The sequence below is a fragment of the Pteropus alecto genome, unplaced genomic scaffold (genome assembly GCF_000325575.1).
Source record: "Pteropus alecto unplaced genomic scaffold, ASM32557v1 scaffold16, whole genome shotgun sequence".
NCBI lineage: Eukaryota > Metazoa > Chordata > Mammalia > Chiroptera > Pteropodidae > Pteropus > Pteropus alecto.
In genome coordinates, this window is record NW_006438867.1 from 6,093,253 (window position 1) to 6,114,575 (window position 21,323).

A 21,323-nucleotide genomic window follows, 5' to 3' on the forward strand; every position below is an offset into this window, starting at 1 on the left:
GTAGGCATGTTTTTGTTTTGCTGTGACGTCACTTCATCCATATTGAATTGGTAGAAGCTTCCTTTAATGTAATTATTTGTTTCCTGTATGGATCAGAATTTCAGTAGCGAAATATACATGTAACATTTACTTTTTAAACCTTTTTAAAATAATTTCACTGTGAGCTGTAGTTTGTTGGTTTTTCTTCGTTTTTATTGTAATTCTTGTCATTAGTCATTATCTTGACATAGTGAGAAAACTGTAATAATCTTGAGTTTATGGTTGATTGAGTTGTGATTATTTAATGATTATTTAATCCATGAATTGGTAAAATTTTAGAAATCATGTTTTTCTAACCACATTGACATCTAAATATTTACCATTCAAACGCTACTTTCTTGCTTTTTTGAAAAGTTCCATTCTGATATGCACTAAATTCATGTCCACACTTCAACATTTAACAACAGATTTAGTAAATAAAGTCTCAGTAGTCCTAAGGAATTCATATTTTCCTTTACACATCCTCATGTTTCCAAGATAGCTGAGTAATTTTATATGCTCTGACAATATTTCTTGTACTTATAAAAAAATATATTTATTTAATGTACAATGTCTTAATTTTGCAAGACAATGAGAAAAACGCAACAGGTGGGTTAATCACAGGTAGGTTAATCACAGGTAGGTTAATCTGCTCCTCACATTCATCCTGAAGTTGTAATATGGGCATGGGCTCTTTTCAAGAACAATAGTTGTACATTCAGTCCGAAATGCCCTCCATGAGTTAGCATCCTTCACTTTGATCCATTTATTTCTTTCCTACCATAGTTCCACAGCTGGTAGACACATTATTTCTTTTGCTGACATAATAAATATTTATATTTTCACATTTTCAAAGAGATAAAATACCAGTCCAATGAAAATGTAACATAAAATGTGTGTTAATATATTTCATATATATTTAATATAAATGCATTAAAATATTTAATATAACTATATATAATATACATTATTATACATATAAATATTCTGTATAAATACACTTTGGTTGCGGTTTCTTCTTTAAAATTTACAGAAACAATATTTTTACAGCTCCACAATAGTGTTTAGTTCCACTGGACAGGTTTCCTTTATGAAGGTAGCACACCGTGTGATATGCATGTTTTGTGCATCACCTACATTTTGTGGTTACATTTAAAATGTTTAATTTAACATTTTTTGGAAACCGAGTCAAGGTTGAACTCCTCAGATGTAAGCTATGGGATGTGTCGGGGAAGCCCCCTGACTAGAGGGTCTGGCATCAGCCTGCAGTAAGCCCCTCTGCTATGCAGAATACTAGGAGAAAATTCTTGGACGGGCCTGGGAGAAAGCAGCCATCCCCTGGCCCTGCAAGGGCTGGGGGGACAGCCGGATTTTACCAGTGACTCCCTCAGTCGCCTTGTGGTCCTGGCCCATGCTTGGCACTCAGTAAATGTATCTCGAATGACTAGAGAGGTACGTCATATTAAAAATATGTGAATTAATTTTATAAACTGCATGTAAATGTAAAATGACAGTATGTCTGGTTTGTGCTCTTGTTTTATATTGTAGCTTTTAAAACAACTTTTAGGTATTATAACTTGACTCGTGCCGGCAGCTCAGTCCTTTTCACCAGCTCTGTGATAGCGAATCAGAGGTCAGTTGGTCCTTTCCCAGCACGCGGCCGCTGTTCACAGCCCGCACTTCTAGTGAGATGCGGTCACTGAGCCTGGTCTTTTCTTCAACCTTAGGAACCTGTTGCTAATTAGCGGTGAATATTCAGGGTCCTTTAGTGCTGCCGTTCAACAATATAAGATGAACAGACGCTAACATTTATGGGATCAAAAAGCAAGAGCATCTTAAGAGTTCCCCCACCAAAAGTGCCAGGCCTTAATCAAAAGATGCAGGTGAACTTTGGGTCATTTTTCTCAAAGGGATGACATAAACGGTGTAATTCTCTTATGCGTGTGAACTTGATTCCTCACTCTTGTAAATGTTTCACATATCATGAGGCTGTAAATTGTGAATTAATTTATGTTTTAATGTTTTTTCCTGGTTTGGAAGATCTCTATATATCAGATTGCATTTTCTTTTTTATTTTATTCGTGTATAAACCGATATCCTTTCTTGGGTACATACGTGCCAAGGAAGTAACATGACTATAAAAGAACCTTTCGAGCACGTTGGCACGAAAATGACATTAAGTCAAATAGGGCTATCAACGTTTGCTGAGAGCTATAAAATTTTGAACATGAATGACTAGTATATAATTCTCTACCTAAATTCAGTGTAATAACCTATCTATCATGCACACGGACAGTCATTATTCAGGGTAGAGTTAAAACCATAATTTCTCAAATTAGCAAAGTTTAGCAAGGCTTTCTATGCATATATCCTTAACGATATAGTGATGGCATATGTAATATTTTATATATACACTTGACCTTTAAACAGCACAGTTTTGAACTGCATGGGTCCACTTACGTGCAGATTTTTTTCAATACATGCGTAAATATATTTTCTCTCCTTTATGGTTTTCTTAATAACATTGTCTTTTCTCTAGCTCAGTTTATTGTAAGAATACAGTTTACAGTACACATACAAAATGTGTGTGAAGTGACTGTTTATGTTATTGGCAAGGCTTCCGGCCAATAGTAGGTTTTTAGTAGTTAAGTTTTGGGGGAATCAAAAGTTATGCATGGATTTTTGACTGAGCGGGTACAGGTATCCTTAACCCTGCGTTGTTCCTAGTATCGTGTTAATCAACTTCTTCCCTTCATCATGCTAAGTTTCACTGTAGAGAGCAGTAAAGCTAACTTACTAGTGATATATTTTAAAATTCTAAGATCAAATTACAGGGGAAAGCAAGGAAAACATCACAAAACAAAAACACAAGGATGCCAAAGAATATTGAGACTTCGAAAAGATCAAAGAATAGGAGACATGAGTTAAAGGTTGACAAGAAAATTAATCTGAACTCAGATGAAACGGAGCCTTTAAACAGCCTTTATTTTCTCGGCATGGTTTACAAATCATGATTATCTCGCAAATCCAGATCCACTCTTGAAATTGCAAGTTTATGTAAGAGAATTTTACCTAATTTCTATAAATGCCATCTGTTGGATTTAAGTAACATTTAGAATATCGTAACCACTGATGCTAAACATAAAAGTTCTAGAATATTCCATGTGAGCCATCATAATGGTTAAATCAGTCAGTCAAGAAAGTAGACCCTAAAAGAAATCAGTGCAGAAAGTGGCTAGTTATGATTTTCCCTGTTATACATTCCTTCCATGAAACTAACATGCAATATTAATTTTAGTTTTAATGCTCATGGGACTAGAATGATATCCACGATTGTTATCAGTCAGTATGATAAAATAAGGCATCTTTAATTTTTAATGACCTAGATTTTTAAAAACCCATATAGTTATTAATATTTACTTGCATGTTAAGTATTTTAGTGAATTTAATGAATTAATTTTAGCAAGGTAAGATTAATGATTCTAAGCTAACTACATTAACCCTGGAAGTTAAAATTTATTTGAGCACTTTTATTTGGGAAAAAAATAGGATATAAATAAATCAGAATTGTAATATTGAATATTAGAATTAAGCTTATAGTTATCTTATAAAATATTTTGTGAATGCATTTTGTTTGTTCTTCTTTAGTATGGAAATAGGGAACATTGTTGTTCCTTTTAGGCGGCCAAAAATCTCGAATGCATTTACCCTTAACAAGGATTTTAAATTAATTCATTATGGAAACCAGCAATTAGAAATCTTCCATCAAGGATTTTCCCATTAAGAATCTTTTGTTCAGTAAAGCCCTAGTAGACTGCTTCTGTGAATATTTTCTTAAATATTTCCTCACTAAGCAGTCAGTAATTATTCATGGGAAGGTGGAAAAAGTGATATTAGATGTCGTCTTATGACGTTATTTCAGCCCCGTGAATATATAACCATTTGAAGAGGATTTCAAAAACTCAGTCAGGGTAGGATGCATATAAACAAATGACTGTAGGCTGCACTCTTTGTACGGTCATTAAAATATTACCTTTATAGGTGATATTTTCTGACATCTCCATTTGTTAATTATTGCATTTTATAAACTCTCAAAATGTGAAGAAAATTTATTTGCACTAACTGCATATGAAAACTTGAGTACATTGTCTATCTCAATGACCTTTATTTTCTTCATCTCTAAAATACTTGATTTTTACCTGATCATACCCTAGTCCTCCCTGATGTAAAATTTGACGATTTCGTCTAACGTTTATTACTTGTGGATTTTAGACGAGTATTATTGTCTTATCTAGGAGGATCAAGATTCATAATCTTAACTTTTGTTATTTTAAGTAAGTGTTCCATGATAATCTGGACCGTGTTATGGAAATCTAATTTGATGATAATGATAATCATTAACAAGTCTTTATATTGCTAAATATTTTTATTTCACTTTTTTTTTTAACTACCTGTTTTATGCTTGTGGTAGGCAGAGTTCTAAGAAGGCTGTTCCATGACAGCCACCACTGGTGTCACTCCTGTGTAATCCCCTTTCCTTCCATGTGGGTGGTACCTGTGATTTGCTTCTAGCCAACAGAATGTGGCAACAATGATGGAGATTAGGTTACATTAATAGCAAATGTGAAGGGACTTTGCAGATGTAAGTAAGATTTCAGATCAGTAGATTTTGAGTTAATCAGAGGGAGGTTATCCTGGGTGGGCCTGACTTAATCAGGTGAATGGGTTTAAGAGATTAGAACCCCAAGCTTGGCTGATATCTTAGCGGCAGCTGTGTGAGACCCTGAGCAGTGACCAAATTCCTGACCCATAGAAACTGTAAGATAAGAAATGTGTATTGTTTTAAGCTACTGCATTTATAAAAAATCATAACATAGCAATAGGAGACAAATAGTGTTATTCCATTATGCAAAGAAATGTTTAATTTCTCTTTTACTGGATATTGACAAACAAAAAGAAAGAAAATATAACAAAGAGAAAAACTCTAAAAATACCTAAATGAATTTACCTGATGATCTATATTCTTAGCCATTTATTATTAGAGAAATATTTAACTTTTTTAGTCTTATATTGCTGGACATTGATATACTTTAAATAACTGAGAAAACAGCAATAGGATATGTTAGCTTAACTAACATATTTTAACCACTTACTATCTGGGAAATTATTTATCAAGTTAATTTTTTTCTTTTTGAAAATATTTTTATAACGTGTGCCTTTTTTTCAATCTTAATAGCTAAAATGTTCTTGGATGCATTATTATGACAGATTGATAATTTCATCATAATTGAGACAATCACTGAATATATGTGTTGGTATGTTATTTATTATCATGAAAAAAGTTTATAATTAAAAAGCTCTGTCTTTTTTATTTTTATAACTCATAACTTAATATATACATAGCTTGCACAATCCATTCCTGCCCATGAACTCAGTTGATCCTCATCATTATCCTATGAGCTTGAGTTCTATGTTGCAGAAATAAGACTGGCGAGAAACCAGGCACTACTCAGAGAGTTGGAGAACTCAGATTTATTACATGGCAGTCCCAGAAGAGCTAGTGCTTTGAAGATCTGGGCCCCGAGCTCAGGGGTAACCTTACTTTTATAGGGCTCAACAAGCAAAGGCAATACATCTGTTATCTAGACAGAACAAGCGAAGGGGAAGGTGAGTCTTCAGTTGATCTCAAGGTCACCCGTCCCTTTGCCCTATGCATCAAGCATGTCTGCAGATTACAGTGTTAGCCATTTGAGTGGAAAATTTCTCTTCATTTACAGACGACAACTTTATGTATTTTATTTCGGTGATTATAATGTTAAGTATATTTAACAAATACCAGGATCCATGAAAATCAGGAGTGCCTAAGCCAGCTGTTCAGAGCTCTCCTACACCCAGAAAGAAGGTAGTACACAGATGTGGTGTCCTCGCATCATGTCCAAAAAAGCCCTGTTGGGGTTTTAGGGGACCCAGTAAACACCACTTTTCCCCACCCGAATTCAGAACCCACTAAAAGTGAGAAAAGGGCGTCAGGTAGCTAGACCTCAAAATAACATCTGTATTACTGATGAAGGAGGATAATACAGTAATATTATCTAAGTTCAATAAATGAGCATTTATTGAACTTAGATAGTATTACTGTTTTACAGCTGATTGGAGGTTATAGGTTTGGATCTGGCCAGTCATCTTGCACCTAAGAATTAGAGTCACCCAGCAAGTCATAGGAGCATGAGAAGACTTCAGATGCCGCTAGGGGGCAGGGACCTGCCCACCTCGCCTGCTTCCTGGTGGGCCTTCCTGTACCAGCAGTAGGTGAGAAATCCGGAGGCTGGTGGATCCCCAGGTCGGGGAGGAGCTGAGCCAGCAGTCTGTGCTTTTCTTAACTCACCAGCCATGCAAGTCACTCCTGCCTGTGGTGCAGAGGAGGGAGTGTCGATCTCAAGTTCCCTCCTGTGTCCCCTGCTTAAGTGATCTGATGTTGATTTCCTGCCAAAGAGGGGAAACCAGTCAGGATATAAGTTAGATATTGGGGATCCAGACAGGTGGAAGACAGGGGGCCCACCCGGCCACTGGGAATCCTGGTTGTACCAGCATGCCACCTCCAACTGTGGGACTGTAAGAAGAGGCAGTGCCTCCATCGTATTCATCCAGTCTGCCTTACTGAAAATGGACGAGTGGATTCCCTTTCTGTTGTGCTTAAAACCACATTAGCTCTTAAAATGCTGTAGACAGTTCTCTCTTAACTCTGCCTGGAACAACCCCCCAGACACACACGCACACGCACACACACACACACACCATTAGAATTTCAGCCCAAAATGACACTTTAGTGCAGACCACTCCCATCCATGGTTGAAGACAGGCTCCTCCTTTATTCTCTTTTCTAGAATTCTGGTTTATTTCCCTCACCACGGCATAGATCACAATCTGTGTTTCTACATTCCTTGTGGTTGTTGAATGCCTGCTCACCCACGTCAGTTGAGCCCGGTAGGCCCAGCGCCAACGTAAAATAAACTCTCTATAAACATTACTCGAATAAATAAATAACCGAATGAATGAAAGCATTTTTCTTACCTCTTACAATTAAATTGTTACATGTTTTTAGCAAATGAATAGAAAGGAGGCAGGGCAACCCAGAAAAAGCAAAGAAAATTAAGAAATAGCAGAATAAGCCAGGCCCTAAAGTGCAGACGGATGAGGATGCTCGAAGATGAGCGTGAGAAGCCAGGCCTTAAAGTGCAGACAGGTGAGGGTGAGGAGAGGTGAGAAAAGTGGCTCACCTGACAGTTTACCTGGGAAGGTCATTAGAAACGGTTGTTGCTAAGCCGCTTCCCAGTGCTGGTTAATTGGGTCTGGGGAAAGGTGCAGGGTTCCTTCAGTGGTCCACGTATATCTGGGTTATAGACCAGGTTCAGACACGCACTGCCTTAGGGTCATTAAAAGTCGAAAGTACATTCAGAGAATACAGGGTCACTTCTATGGGGTCACCTCTCCAGATTTCACATTGTTTCCTGTGCATCGTAATATAGAGGCATTCTATTCCTTAACTGGTGAAAACAGGAAGGAATATGCCTAAATAAGGTAATAGAAAACAAGACACTGAAACTTCTAAGAGCAGTCAGCTTCGTTACTCATGTCTCAGCGCTGGTCTCACTAGCGAATATGTTGAATTGCACTGCATTTTATAAAATGAAATTAATTCAAAAAGAAAAGATGATGTGCGAGCTAGTGAAATTGAAATATCTCTGCCCCTGTCAATTCTTGCTCATTTATTGAACTTAGATCAAATTTAGCCAAAACAAAAGTTACTTCTACTAAAATACTTCTAGCTGGAATGTCCATTATTGGACAAATAATTTTATTAGCTTGAACAGAGGTTTATTTTGAAGTATCTTACTGCAGTAGTTAGATGTCTATCATGTAACTGTCACAATAATATACTTTAAGACGCCTCTGTTGGGCAGCAGATTTCCTGAGTGGCTGAGAGACGGCCTCCACGTGGGTCCTCTCACCCGGGCGTGCTTAGCGCGCTCCAGCCACCAAGGGAACAGCCTCGACCCACAGGAGAACAATGTGTAGGAGTTAAGGCGATCAAGTTTTATCTGGCCCACAAATGTGGAAGAGATTTTCACTTCTTCGCGGAACCTAACATGCTTGAGACCCCCACTTAGCGATGTGAGGCACCAGTCCCCAGACTGCCTTACGGGGATCCGCTGGGAGTGGTGGATACGTGCTTCGTGCTCCATGCAGGAACGAGCCACCGCCTTCTGGCCCCTCCAACCCCGCCTTTGCTGATGCCCCGCCCACATCTTTACATTTTCAAGGATCCATATCGATGTCCTAAGCTGCCTGCCTTTCTTTCCTATTTTTCAAACAAATGGAAACTATGATCAGAAGAAAAATATGACACTGCAATTTTAAACCAGTAGCGTGGCCTTTACTCAAATTATTTACCTTTCTCTAGAAAGAATTATATCAGTGCTTTCCAGTCTGAAAACCAAATTGAAATGTTTGATTTATAATGTTACTCATAATAAAGAGGGATTGACCCAGAGGTCTCAGGCGGTAAGAGCATGAACTAACTTAACGGCATTTATTTTCTAAGAAGACAAGATATTATTAAGTCTGAGTTTAGAAAAGGAAGATAAACCTAGAGCTATTCCGAGTATAGTGGAATTTCATTTTCCTCCATCCCAGCGATCCAAATCTTATTATTACCGGTGTCGAGAGATACAAATAGCACTGTAGTTTAAATCTTTCATCTCAAGGATATTCTTTCAATTTTCTTTTTTTTATTGTAATTTTCTATGAGTGATTTAAGCAAATATTAACAATTGGAAAATAAAGAAGGCAAAAGCACACAGTCTCGTAAGCCACAGGATCTTGCTGTGCAGGGTGATATCAGCTTGAACTAGAAACATGATTCACATTCTTGTTGTGTGGCGTATTGCAACAAAATAGATGTGCTCTAAATGTAAATTTATTCATTCGCTTCCCTTTTCCACTAATAATACAAAACTGATAATGTCTTTTGGTAACATAATTTGTTTCTTTCTCACAAATACTAATTAAGATATCTTATAAACCAAACTAATCTCATTTCCTTAAGTTTTATTTGTTTTTTAAAAGCATACTTTAGGGATACTATAAGATAGTGGAAAGAACATTATTAGCTTAGGAGTCACACTGGGCAAGAATCCTGGTTTTAATTAGGATTATGTTCAGTCTATAATTTTCTGATGGTGCGCACACACCACAAAACAAGCACTGTTTATGATTATTTATATTAATTAGATGCTTGATTTAAGCCTGGCACAAAATTATAAAATCCTTCAGCCAAAGATGTTCTTTATTTTATCTTCAGTGTAAAATGAAAGTATCTTTCCATCATCCTGTTAAATTTCTCATTGTAAAAATAATGTGGAAAGTCACATTCAGACAAAAATCATCACTCCATTGGTAATAGGGGTCTCTGCGTGGTTGATTTAGTAGATGCTGATGTAATGAGCAGGGAGTAGCCACCACTGCTCTATTACCATACATGGGAACTATACACAACTGTCAAATGTGGAAGTCAGACCAATTTCAGATACCCTATCTGCACAAAAATATGAAATAACAGAATTTCAAAAATGACCATACTCAAAAAATGGGATACACAGAAGGATATCATTTACCTACCTTGTCTTAGCAACGCAGAGCATTAGAATCTTGAACGTGTCTCTCCAGAGCAGTCTCTCCGTGAGAGTTCATCACTGCCATTCCATTGAATAATCTAAAACTCCTTAAAAGTGGATTTAAGTCTTACCCTCCATCTTGGCCCAGCTCAAGCCCCACCCCCTCCAGAAGCATTCTCCAGATTCTCCATTACACTTTAATCAAGCTGCCTTCTGAACACTTGTAGCTTTCTATACTACTAGTAAATCTTTTTATGTCAGAGAAACTTCTTGAAGGGCCAGTAGAGCTTTCTTATTATTTGAATCTCCAGCCATATCACAGTGCCTAGCACACCCGTAGGTACCCAGTAAATACTTTACGGTCCTAAGAAAATGAGAAGAAATGAAAGATGAATTTCACACGTATGTGAAATTGGCAGTGACCAAAGGAATGGTGCAAATTTAGTGCTAGGTGGCCACCACAAAATTACTGCAGGATCTGTAGAGAGGTTGATGGGTCCAAGATTACTATAAAAAATTCGTTAATCCATTATTTTGTTCACAGAATCAGATACTTAATGAACCGTGATACTCACTCACAAATTCTCAGTTTCTTTGCAAAGGCACTTGAGTAAATTGTGTGTCCTTAAAGTCGTCACTTCCTAAAACGTTCAAGATGCACCCATTGTTGTCTAACATTGACGTTTCTTGTATCCAAATGTCCAGGTGAGTGGTAGCAGAAGCATCATTGTCCAATATAGTCCTCAGTTGTATAAAATAGTACGGACTGATGGATACAGTGATATAGTGAGACTCTTCATGCCGGTCAACAAGATGCCTTTACCTTCATCCCAAAATATGTTCTGCTTGAACCATTTGGTCTGGATGTTACCATGCTGTTGGTACTATTTTGAGAAGCACATTTAGATACTCCGGAAATGTGGTTTTCATTCCTGGGTAGTAGGAAATGATGATGATTATTATGATGGGTGTGATGATAATGAAGAGGATAACTTTTGTGTAGTGCTTTAGAATTTATAAAGTACTTTCGAATGCATAAAGCATTATAAATGCATGGGTATATGACATGCTGTTTATAATGCCGACTTTTCCAAATAGCAAATTGAGGGACTACCATTCACAACATTTTAGAATATGAGGAGAAATTTTAACCTGATTGTGTAGTGCTTTAGAATTTATAAAGTACTTTCGAATGCATAAAGCATTATAAATGCATGGGTATATGACATGCTGTTTATAATGCCGACTTTTCCAAATAGCAAATTGAGGGACTACCATTCACATTTTAGAATATGAGGAGAAATTTTAACCTGATTCCTCTCCCTGAATGTCCAGTTTTATGAGCATCGTTTATTGAATAGTCCTGTTTTTTCATTAATTTTATTTTTGAAATTTTGCATAGACTTTTTAAAGAAAAAAAAAGACATGAGAAAGAAACAAGAAATTACTTTTATTATAACTATTCAGATGTGACTTTGTATCACTTTTGCTGTGTATCCTAATTGAATAATCCTGTTTCTCATTAGTTATTCTGCTGCTTTTATCTTATCAGCTCTTACGAACAGATCTGTTTTAGAGCTATATGGTTTATCTACCCGTTTATTACTTTGTTGGACAGTTTTAGAATCCAGTTCCAATTATAATAAATTTATGATTGTTCTCATATATATAAAAGGGAAAATCATTCCTCATTCCTTTTAGCGTTCCAAGTGTTCTTAGCACGATAGCCTGATTATTCTGTTTGTCTTTGCAAATAGCGTTCTTTTGAAGAATTTCAAACACATGTTTTGAAAATAGAAAGTTCTTTATGGAGTTGCATGTCGTCTGCATAAGGTGCCATGCTCATCTGCTCTGATTTTTTCCCGTTGTTTTTCCTGTGCTGCTAACTGAACACAGAGTCTAATAATTCTTGAGTCTTTTCCGATCCTTCATTCCTTCCTCTCTCTCAAATTGCTGTTCTCTTGTGGGGGCTTCTTTCCTATTTCCTCTCTTGGGTCCTTTTATTAGCTCTGCTTTAAAAGATAGAAAAGAAGCATGTCTATATTTATTATTTTTTCTAGTACCTAGTATACTGCTACAACATACTAGGCACCACTCAATAAATATCAGACGTTAAATAATTTTCAGAGATCACAGAGCCAGAAAATGAGAATCAGGATTTTTATCCATTGCATTTGATTTGAAATCAAATCCTTTTTCTACTCAACCACTCTACATAGGATGTCTTAAATGGTGGGAGTGGAAAAAGAAATTATTGACGTTATACTTTCCTAACATGATAAAGAATAGTTATCATAAAGCATCAACAAAAAACATGCTTAATACTGAAACCCTGAGTCATGCTCGTTGAAGCCAAGAACAAGAAAAGTATGTCTGATATCGGTACAGCAATTTAGCATTTTTCTGAAAGTTTGACAAATGCAACGAGATAATCTGTTAAATAAGGGATTGAAATGGCTAAATAGTAGACAATTTGAGACAAAAAAATGACTTGCAAATAATTATGATGTTATGAACTCCAGAAGAACTAAATGAAAAACTACTGAAACAAATAAAGTTTCCAACATGTTTAGTAATAGAATGAGGTACAAAAAAACATTGCTCACTATACACCATCGGACTAACTAGTCCGAACTAATTAGAAAATGTATCGGAAGAAGAATCCCACTTCATATTGCAATAAATATATAAATTCCCAAGAACTCTCAATTCAACAAAATATACTTTTTGTTGGCAGTCCTAAAAGGAATCCCAAGTAAAATAAAAAGGTTTATAAAGCTGTGTGAAAAGACTTAATATTAGTTTTAGTAATAACAAAAAATAACAAGGGAAAACCTGTCCTAGCAAATATCGAAACATTCTGTAAAAAACTATATGGCACATAAACACCAAATAGACATGAAGAGATTTCAGAAGCAGTGAGATGATAATTGGTTAATTCAGTACATTTATAATTTGTTCACTTCTCTGAAGATGTTATACTTAATTAAAATGTATTAAAAGTAAATGAAAATGTTAAAAATTATATAACTTATTTGTTAAACTAACGATTATAAATATATATTATTAAAATGAGAAATTAGAAAAATTAAAACTTGGTTGTTGGAAAAAGATAGTAAACTCTGATATGTTTTATTGATTTAAAAGTCATTCTCGAAGAGTGACCAATATTTTGTCAAACACTGGGATAACTCCACTGATTAAACAAAGACAGGATATGTAATATTTATTTGTGTTAATTTCCTCTCATGAATGGTAGGGTGCTGTTTTTATTGTACAAATATGCCAGTACATTTGAATGATGGTTGATGGAGTGTGGGGTGGGGAACATTACTTTGTTGAAACAACTACATCAGTTTGAGTCTAGAGAAAACTCAAGAAAATTATTATGCCTTTAAGTATTGAAAATTCGACATTGGAAAATTATGAACCAAAAAATATGTACCTTTTAACATTGCCAGAGTATTTGTATATTGTACATTTTCACTTACAGGTTTTATTAGGTGGTGTTTTGGATCTGTCCCAGAGTTATTTTTAATGTCTGAATAGAACGATTTATTTCTATCTGTCAAATGAACTATTTTCAGGAGATTTTATTTTTAACTATAATCATATTAAAGGGATGTTTCTTTTTCTCAAAGAATATATTTTTAACGTTTTTCTGAAAGTCAATTAGAAGATAAATAATTCAGTTGAAATTAAATTTGCTTCCACAGCAAAATTCTGGGAAATATCAATGTCATTAGATGAACGTTACCCAGAACTGATTTCCACACGTATTTGTAGAGTCACAAACTCCCACTCTTCACAATTCAGATGATTTCTTCAATCCATCTTTATCCTTGAACCAAAATGAAAATTCAGTATCTAATCTTCTGGGTGGTTCAGAAGAAACAAATATCAAAATCTCACAGCATAAAGAGATTACCATGGAAAGAAAATTGAGATATAAGCCTCTTTGTGGATATATGAAAATAAATATGATAACCACTAGTTATTCTGAGACTAATTCCGGAATCTATACACAAAATATACTGACTTTAAGCTTCTCACTAAAGTCTGAGAATCTCATGTCTGCAATATGAACAATCAGCATCACTTTAAAATTGAAAGAAAATTTTATACAAATCATATTATTGAAGAAAAAGTTTGTCATTGATCTATAGCAGTGTTTTAGAATATAGTCAGATAAAAATCCATAAACATTCATGCATGTAATAATTCTTTCTGTTTCTAAGGAAAAAATTCTTATGAACTACAACAACTTAGTTGCCTAAAATTGTCACTAGCATCCTAGGAAGAAAGGAAAGTTGTTTAGAAAACTACCAGAAGTGACTGAATAAAACAAAAACGTCAGGCAAGCAAAGAATAGTATGAAAAGAATGAATGATCAACTTAGGTTTGATTTTATTTTATATTACCTCTCAAATATGGGTGTGAGTTGTGATAGCATAGCAAGGTCTAAAGTTTTTGAAAATTAGTACTGTTTGCACACCCCCATAATGCAAAATATCATCCTAGACCTGTGAACTCTGAATAGCAATTATTAACCTATTATTTTTTAAAATATATATTGAGCACCAAACGTTAGCAATGTGCTGTGTGTCATGGATCTTACAGTTATAAAGGCCATTCAGTCACTGGACACGTTTTGTTAGGTTCTGTGTGGAAGGCTCAGGCTAGGTGTTACATTACAGATTAGATTCACAAAACTCCGTGTGATAGAGGTCTCGGTACTTGCGACATAATGTGGTAAAGTTTCTCTGAGACATATGGTCAAACTTTTGTAGGAATCCAGAGGAGGGAATTATGATGGCCTGACATCATAAAAGGCTTCACAAAGGACTTAGATGATTTGGGGATGCAGTATATGGATGAAAAAAGGTTGTCACGTGAGATATTTATTGTCACTAAAACATTAAGTTTCAGAGAATAAGGGCAGGAGATGAAGCTGTAGAAATAGGCAAGGACGAGGTATAAGAGCCCTGTATGCCAGTAACTTATCTCATTTTATCATGTACACCCGTGGAAAGCCATCACAGGTTTTTAAAGAAGTAAACCGTTCCATTAGTTGGAACTCCACAAAACACCAGCATTTAACGAGAAAGTGCATAGGAGGATAGCCTTGAGAAATAAATGCCAAAAGAACAAAGTGATAAGATAAAACAAAGTTGTTCTAGCTTTAAGAGAAGATAATGTTAAGAGTGATGGGTTGGTCAACAGTCTGGTTAAAGATTGTTTCTTTGTTTACTAGAGTCCTGTGGGGCTTGTGAATGCACGCTTCAGAACCAGACAATCTGGCTACTCATCCTCAGGCTGCAGCCATTAAAGCTGGAAAACCAGATGTGCAAGCTCCTTCCAGGGATGTATACTGGCAACTCGCTTTTATTATCTTAGGAAAGCAGAGGGAGAAGGTCAAAGACGTGTCCACTGGCTTCTCCTCTCTGGTCTTGGGGAGGGTCACAGCCAGACCCTAGAGGTGGGCTAAATTAGAAGCCTGGCTCTCAGGCAGTAGTTTTTAAAATATACAGATACAGTCCTTTAAGGGAAAGACTAGAGACAGGCATTTTTGCCTGCTCCTGCTCGGCTGAGCAAGTGCTCACACCTGCGCAGGTTAAAAACTGCTTCTTTGTTCGCTACAGTCTTGTGGGTCTCATGGCTGGAGCCCCGTTGGCTTTCAGAGATAGGCGTTTTGGGGGCCGTCCCTCTGATGGAAGCTGGGTTCCTCTCCTATGGCACTGTGCCAGTGGTAGGGTTTATGGCAAGTGCGTCTCATCCTTTCGTAATCGTTAACGACGTGCATATTTTCTCATTTGCCCAAGGTGTAGGAGTCACTCAGCTAATTTCTGGATCTTTCAGTCAAAATTGCTCAGTGTAGCTGTATATTCGGTGAATCCTTGGGGCAATGGAACTCAGAGGTCTTTTATATCACCATCTTGGCCCTTTCTCTTTTCTGTATTTTTAATTTTAGCCATTCGGGCATATTGGTATTTTGATATAGTTTTAATTTTTCTTTTCATAATGACTAAATATTGGACATATTGTATATGCTTATTGGATTTTCATATACCTTCTTTTGTGAAGTGCCTGTGAGTTATCTTTTATCTCGCTGTTTTGTAGACGTTCTTTACATATCTGAATGTTAGTCTTTTCTCACGTATAGCTATTGCAAATACCTTCTTTCACTGTGTAGATTATCTTTTTAACTATTTTAAAGGTGTCTTTCAAGTGCTTTTTGTACCATCTCTGCCTTCTTCGTAGTAATGCAGATTCTTCAATGTTCTTTGCTAAAAGCATTATGCTTTTATTTTTATATCTATATATGTAATTCATATTAAATTTATTTTTGTGTATGATGTGAGTAGAAGTCAAGATTCATTTTTCCGTGTAGATATCTAATTCACCCAGCACTGTTTTTTAAACAGAGCACGGTATGTGGAACATTTGGAAGGACTGTCACTCATCTTTGCTTCTAGCCCAGAGTGAGCCTTCACCAGATAGGCAAACGTCAACTGTCCATTTGCCCTGCCTTCCAGCCAATGACAAGCATTGCTAGTGAACAATTGCACCTTTTCCTCCAGAGCCAGACTTAGACCTGAGAAAATTCTCATGCAACACTCAAGGTTCTTGACCTTGGCTGTGTATTGGAATCACCTGGGAGCTTATAAAAACCCCAGCGCCTGGGCCGTACAGCACAGCAGTTTAACCCAACCTCTACGCGCAGGGCCGAGGCAGGAGTATTCTTTACAGCTGCCCAAGTGGTTCCGGTGTGCAGCCAAGGCTCGGAGTCAATGCTCTACCTCTTACCACTCAGTGTAGTATCTGGCACAGCAGCAACAGCAGCATCGCCTGGGAGCTGGTTAGAAAGGTGGACCCTCAGGTCCCCCCTGCAGACCTGATGCAGGACGGGGCACATTTCCCCTAATGGGTGGGGGGTGACCAAGCCTTGCACCGAGAGAAGGAGCAAGTCCTTTGGCGGAGAGTGTAGAAAGAAGTCAACACACACGCCAAAGTTGGAGTCAAAAGGAAAGTTTATTAGAAAAGGGGTGACACTCCACAGACAGAGTGTGGGCTCCTCTCAGAGAGAGTGAGGGGGACAGTGAGACAGAGGAAAGGCCCTGAGAGGGACCCTGAGTGGTCAGGGAATTCAGTTTCTATGTCGTTCTTTAGTTCCCATTTCCTTTGATATGGACGCACAGTGAGGAAGGGGAAGAGTCTGTAGCTGAAATGATAAGAATGTGTCTAGTGAGCGCCTGCTGGCAGTTCCCAGCCTTGAACCCATAGGTTCCCCATGGTCTTAGCCGTAGGGAATGACTTCCGGTTCCTGTTTTCCTTCACAGGTGTGGGGAATGGGCTGTTAGCAATCCGAGCAGAAACCTTCCTCTGTTCTGAAGGTGTTTTCCAGGCCTGGCCGCAGGGCTGATCAGCATATTGCTGTCTCTGATTGTGGGTTCATTAACATTTTTAATTCTCCTGCCTCCTCCCTACATTAGACCCACTGAATCAGTATTTCCTTATTAACTAGAACCCAGGTGATTTAAATACATGTTAAAGTTTAACAAGAAACCCTTGCAGCTTCTACCACTTTATTCTCAATCGTAAGCGTGGTAGGCTGAATAATGGCCCCGAAGATGTTCACGTCCTAATCCCAAAACGTGTGACTCTATCGCCTTCCATGGCAAAGGAGACACTGCAGATGTGTCTTAGTTCAGGGTCTTGAATTGAAGAGAATAGCCTGGATTATCCAGGAGGACCCAATCCATGTAAGAGGGTGGACCCAGAGTCAGAGAAGGAGACTGGTGACAGGCGCAGAGTCTGAGGGGGGTGGGCCGAGACACGGGGCGGCCTCCAGGGGCTGGAACAGATGAGGAGAGAGATTCTCCCCTGAGCCTGCAGAAGGACCACAGCCCTGCCCACCCATTTTGGGCTTTTGACTTCTAGAACTGTAAGGTAAAAAAATTTATGTTGTTTTAAACTCCTGAGTTTGTAGTAATTCGTTATAGGAAACTAATACAGTAGGCAAGATGAAATGTATGTGAGCTAACAGATCATATATGTATTGGTCTCTACCTCCGTTCCTGGCACCGAGCTCCTAAACCCTTGTAATTTTTTAAGCGATAAAAACGCTAGGGGCATCTCTTGTTCTGATATCTGTGTTCGACCCCAACCCTGACACAGGCCTCCTGAAAACCTTGTAAATACCTAAGTGATGAGAGCACTAAAAGCATCTTTTTTCTAATGAGGTGACTCCAGGTAGGCTCCCGGGTGACTCCTGGACGGGGGCTGGTCACCAGAAAGACCCAGCCGTGATCAAAAGCTTGGAATTTTCAGCTGCATCCCCGTCCCTGGAGGGGAGCAGGGTGAGACAGGGACTTCGTAATTGACCTATGTGAGGAAGCCTCCATTAAATCCCAAAGGAGAGGTCTGGGGAGGTTCCAGGCTGGCAGAGTCGTCCACGCCCGGGAGGGCAATGCACCCCACTCCCCGGGGGCAGAGTGCCTCTGTCACATCCTTTAATAAACTGGTAAACCCAAGAAGGTGTTTCCCCGAGTTCTGTGAGTTGCTCTAGCAAATTAATCGAACCCAAAGAGAGGGTCGTTGGAACCTCCGATCTGTACCCGGCTGGTCAGAAGCACAGGTGACAACCTAGGCTTGTGACGGCATCTGAAGTGTGTGTGTGTGTGGTGGGATGGTGGAGGGGTCAGCTTTGTGCAGCTTTGCCTTTAACCTGTGCAATCTGATATCTCCAGGGAGATAGCATCAAAATCCAGCTGACTTCTCGGATGCCCTGCTGTATCTGAGAATTGCTCGCTGGTGTGGGGAGAAGCCTTCGCACATTTCTTACTGAAGTATCAGAAGCGAAGCGTTTGTGTGAGCGGTAAAGGAGACTCACATAGGGAAAAACTGTTTTGGTTTTTTTTTTCCTACACAGGAAGGAAAAAAAACACCTAGTTGTCCCCTGTTTCAACCAGCTGGCCCTTAGAAGGTGTTAAGTGGGGCGATTCAGACAGAAGAAGGAAGAGGGGAGAGCATTGGGGGAGGGGAGGAGAGGGAGGAATTTATTAGGTACAAGAAGGGAAAGTTGTCAAATTTAGTTACTTGAAACAAAATTAATTTGGTAAATTCAAAAGGGTATGTAGGTTAATTAAACCATAATAAATGAAAGAGAAGCTTGCAGAACAATCAAATATTTTGCAATCTTTTGACCTCCAGAGTGAAGAAAGCCAAAATTAGTAGTTTACTGACAAAACGAATTTAACGTTTCAGGCAAAGTTGATTAGTCCGCGTTCTACTTCTGTTGTTCTAGCTGTTGAATGCTCACCTTGCAATTAAGAAAATGATGATTAAGGGTCAAAGCAACACATGACCTTGTCCACTCCGGCTTTGGGAAGATGAAAGAGAGGTTTGGCAGGGCTTGTGCTGCAGTTCAAGGTTAAGGTTGTAAGGAGGACGCATTTGAGGCATGAAATGGTCCGGCTCGTTCCCCCTACGGCCATGCCGTGGAAGGGACTTTGGACGGTGGCGCTCATCATCCCACTGATCTGTGTAAACTGCCTTGGGGACGCACCCAGGCACGCTGCTGGGAAGGCTCTCCCGGCCCCTTGCTATTTCTCAGAAGTGTCGAGCCCATTTGGGGCAGGGGGTGGGGGTTGGAGTGATTAGGAGCAGAACAGAGTCAGGAACTGGCAAATTAAATGAAAGATAGTGCAATCACATTAAAACCGAAACTGAGCGAAGCACCCAAAGAAGAAAAGCCAGAGTCGAGATGCCACGTGAGTGTTAAGCTGACAATATGGTGTAATATACGATCTTGATGATATTAAATTTTATTGGCTGAACTTCTGACTTTTTTCTAGAAACTTCTCCTTTTTTTTTTTCCTGATTTAACAGGTCAATAACCATGTTATAAACACTTATTGTGCATCAGACCTTAAACCAAGAGATGAGAATAGATAAGGCTAATCCCTGCCTTCAGGAGGGGTTCCAGGCATTTGTGGCTGCAAAACGTATTAATCCAAAAATTAATGGCTTAAAACAAAAGGCATTTTACTGTAACTTTTTATTGTGTAGCTCAGGAAAGGGGAGAGGACTCAGCTGGGCAATTCTTCTGTTCTCCATGATGTCCACTAAGGTCACTCAGACATAATTAACTGGTACCAGAGCACATTTCGAGGGTCCAAGATGACTTCACTTATGTATCTGGTGCCAGTGCAGGGCCGGCTGGAAGGCTGGACTCCGCTGGAACCGACACATGACCTCAAGGGACCTGGGCTTCCTCCATGGTGAGTGTGTTCAGGGCTTCCAGAATATTCCAAGAGGCCTGAGTAGAAGCCTCAGAGCCTCTTTCTGCTACATTCTGTTAGCCCAGATTCAAGGGTAGGGAACTACAGTCCATGGTTCCCAGGGAGGAGTGATCAATGTTTTGTGCTGGAGACACAGAGGCCCATGTATAAGCACCCATGTGCTCATATAGAGATACACACAGAGTAGCATGATAGCACAAGGGTGACCGAAACGAGCCCAGAAGGATTAATAAGAAGCAGCCATGGAAGTTAAAGCGACACAGTTATTCTTAGTCAACAACATGAGCAGCATGAAGGGGCTCGAAGTACTCAAAAACAAACAAACAAAAATGACCATTAGTATGATATGCTGGAGGACAAGTGGGAGAGCCACAATGCAATCAGCAAGAGTCGGGGTGGGCCCCACACGTCTAGAGCAAGTCTGTCCATTCTCTTTGGGGTCAGGAATGGACCTGGTGCCCAGGGCCTGTGGCCACACTGCGCCAGACCCTTCCCTCATAGATGAAGGCCAGCAGGCAGCATCAGACGCTCATCCTCCGGTCGGCCTCCCTCACCTTCACAGGTTCACCTCCACTGTCTACCTCGGTCCACTGCAGGTGATGCCCATTTTCCTTTCATCCCTATTTATGTTGGTCTCCGTAAGAAGCCCACACCTCCCCACCCATCTCCCGCACCCTAACACTGAGGCTGCTCATGCACTAGCCTGTTCCCTGCTTCCGTCCTTCCCCAGCTCCCGGAAGCCTTCTGTCACCCCCTCTGGATTCTGAATTCAGGATTTTCATCAACACCACGAATCTTATACTTGGCCCATCACTTTGAGCCAGGCTTCTTCACTGTAAAATCACTATTTTCTCACTTACAATTATAATTATTTTGTAAGGAGATCGTATCAGACTATGTAAAAATCCTGTGTCAGAAGAGTAGGGACCTGCGGTGGCCCAGAGCAAGGTGTCGGAGCCCCAGCTGGGTGAAGAGGGTGTCTATGAAGAGGTGTGACCCAGCACTGGGTGTCAGGGCCTGGAAGAGCGAGTGGAACCCCTCGGCACTGGAGCCCCACGAGGAAAGGATGTGGAGCCAGGTGGACCGAGGAGGCATCCCTATCGGAGAGGGAGGTGGGAGAGTGGAAACGTGAAGGGGATTGGTCGGACAAGTAAATGAACGGGTAGTGGGCGTCACGTTCCTCATTGTCAAAAGAGATACAAATATGAGAGAGAAAACCAGTTAAACCCCGTGGTGTTGGATTGAAATTGGAATCAGTGTGACTTTGTGGTTTTCCATGTCGATACAGAAGCAAATGTTCAGTTTCTTGTTTCTTATACAGTCAACT

The 21,323-nt window shown here is 39.1% G+C and overlaps 1 protein-coding gene across 1 annotated transcript in view; it reads left to right on the forward strand.

Annotated features, from left to right (window-relative positions):
* SGCG (sarcoglycan gamma) overlaps positions 1 to 21,323 on the forward strand; it is a 66,047-nt gene that overhangs the window by 248 nt on the left and 44,476 nt on the right. The gene's annotated exons all lie outside the window — the stretch shown is intronic.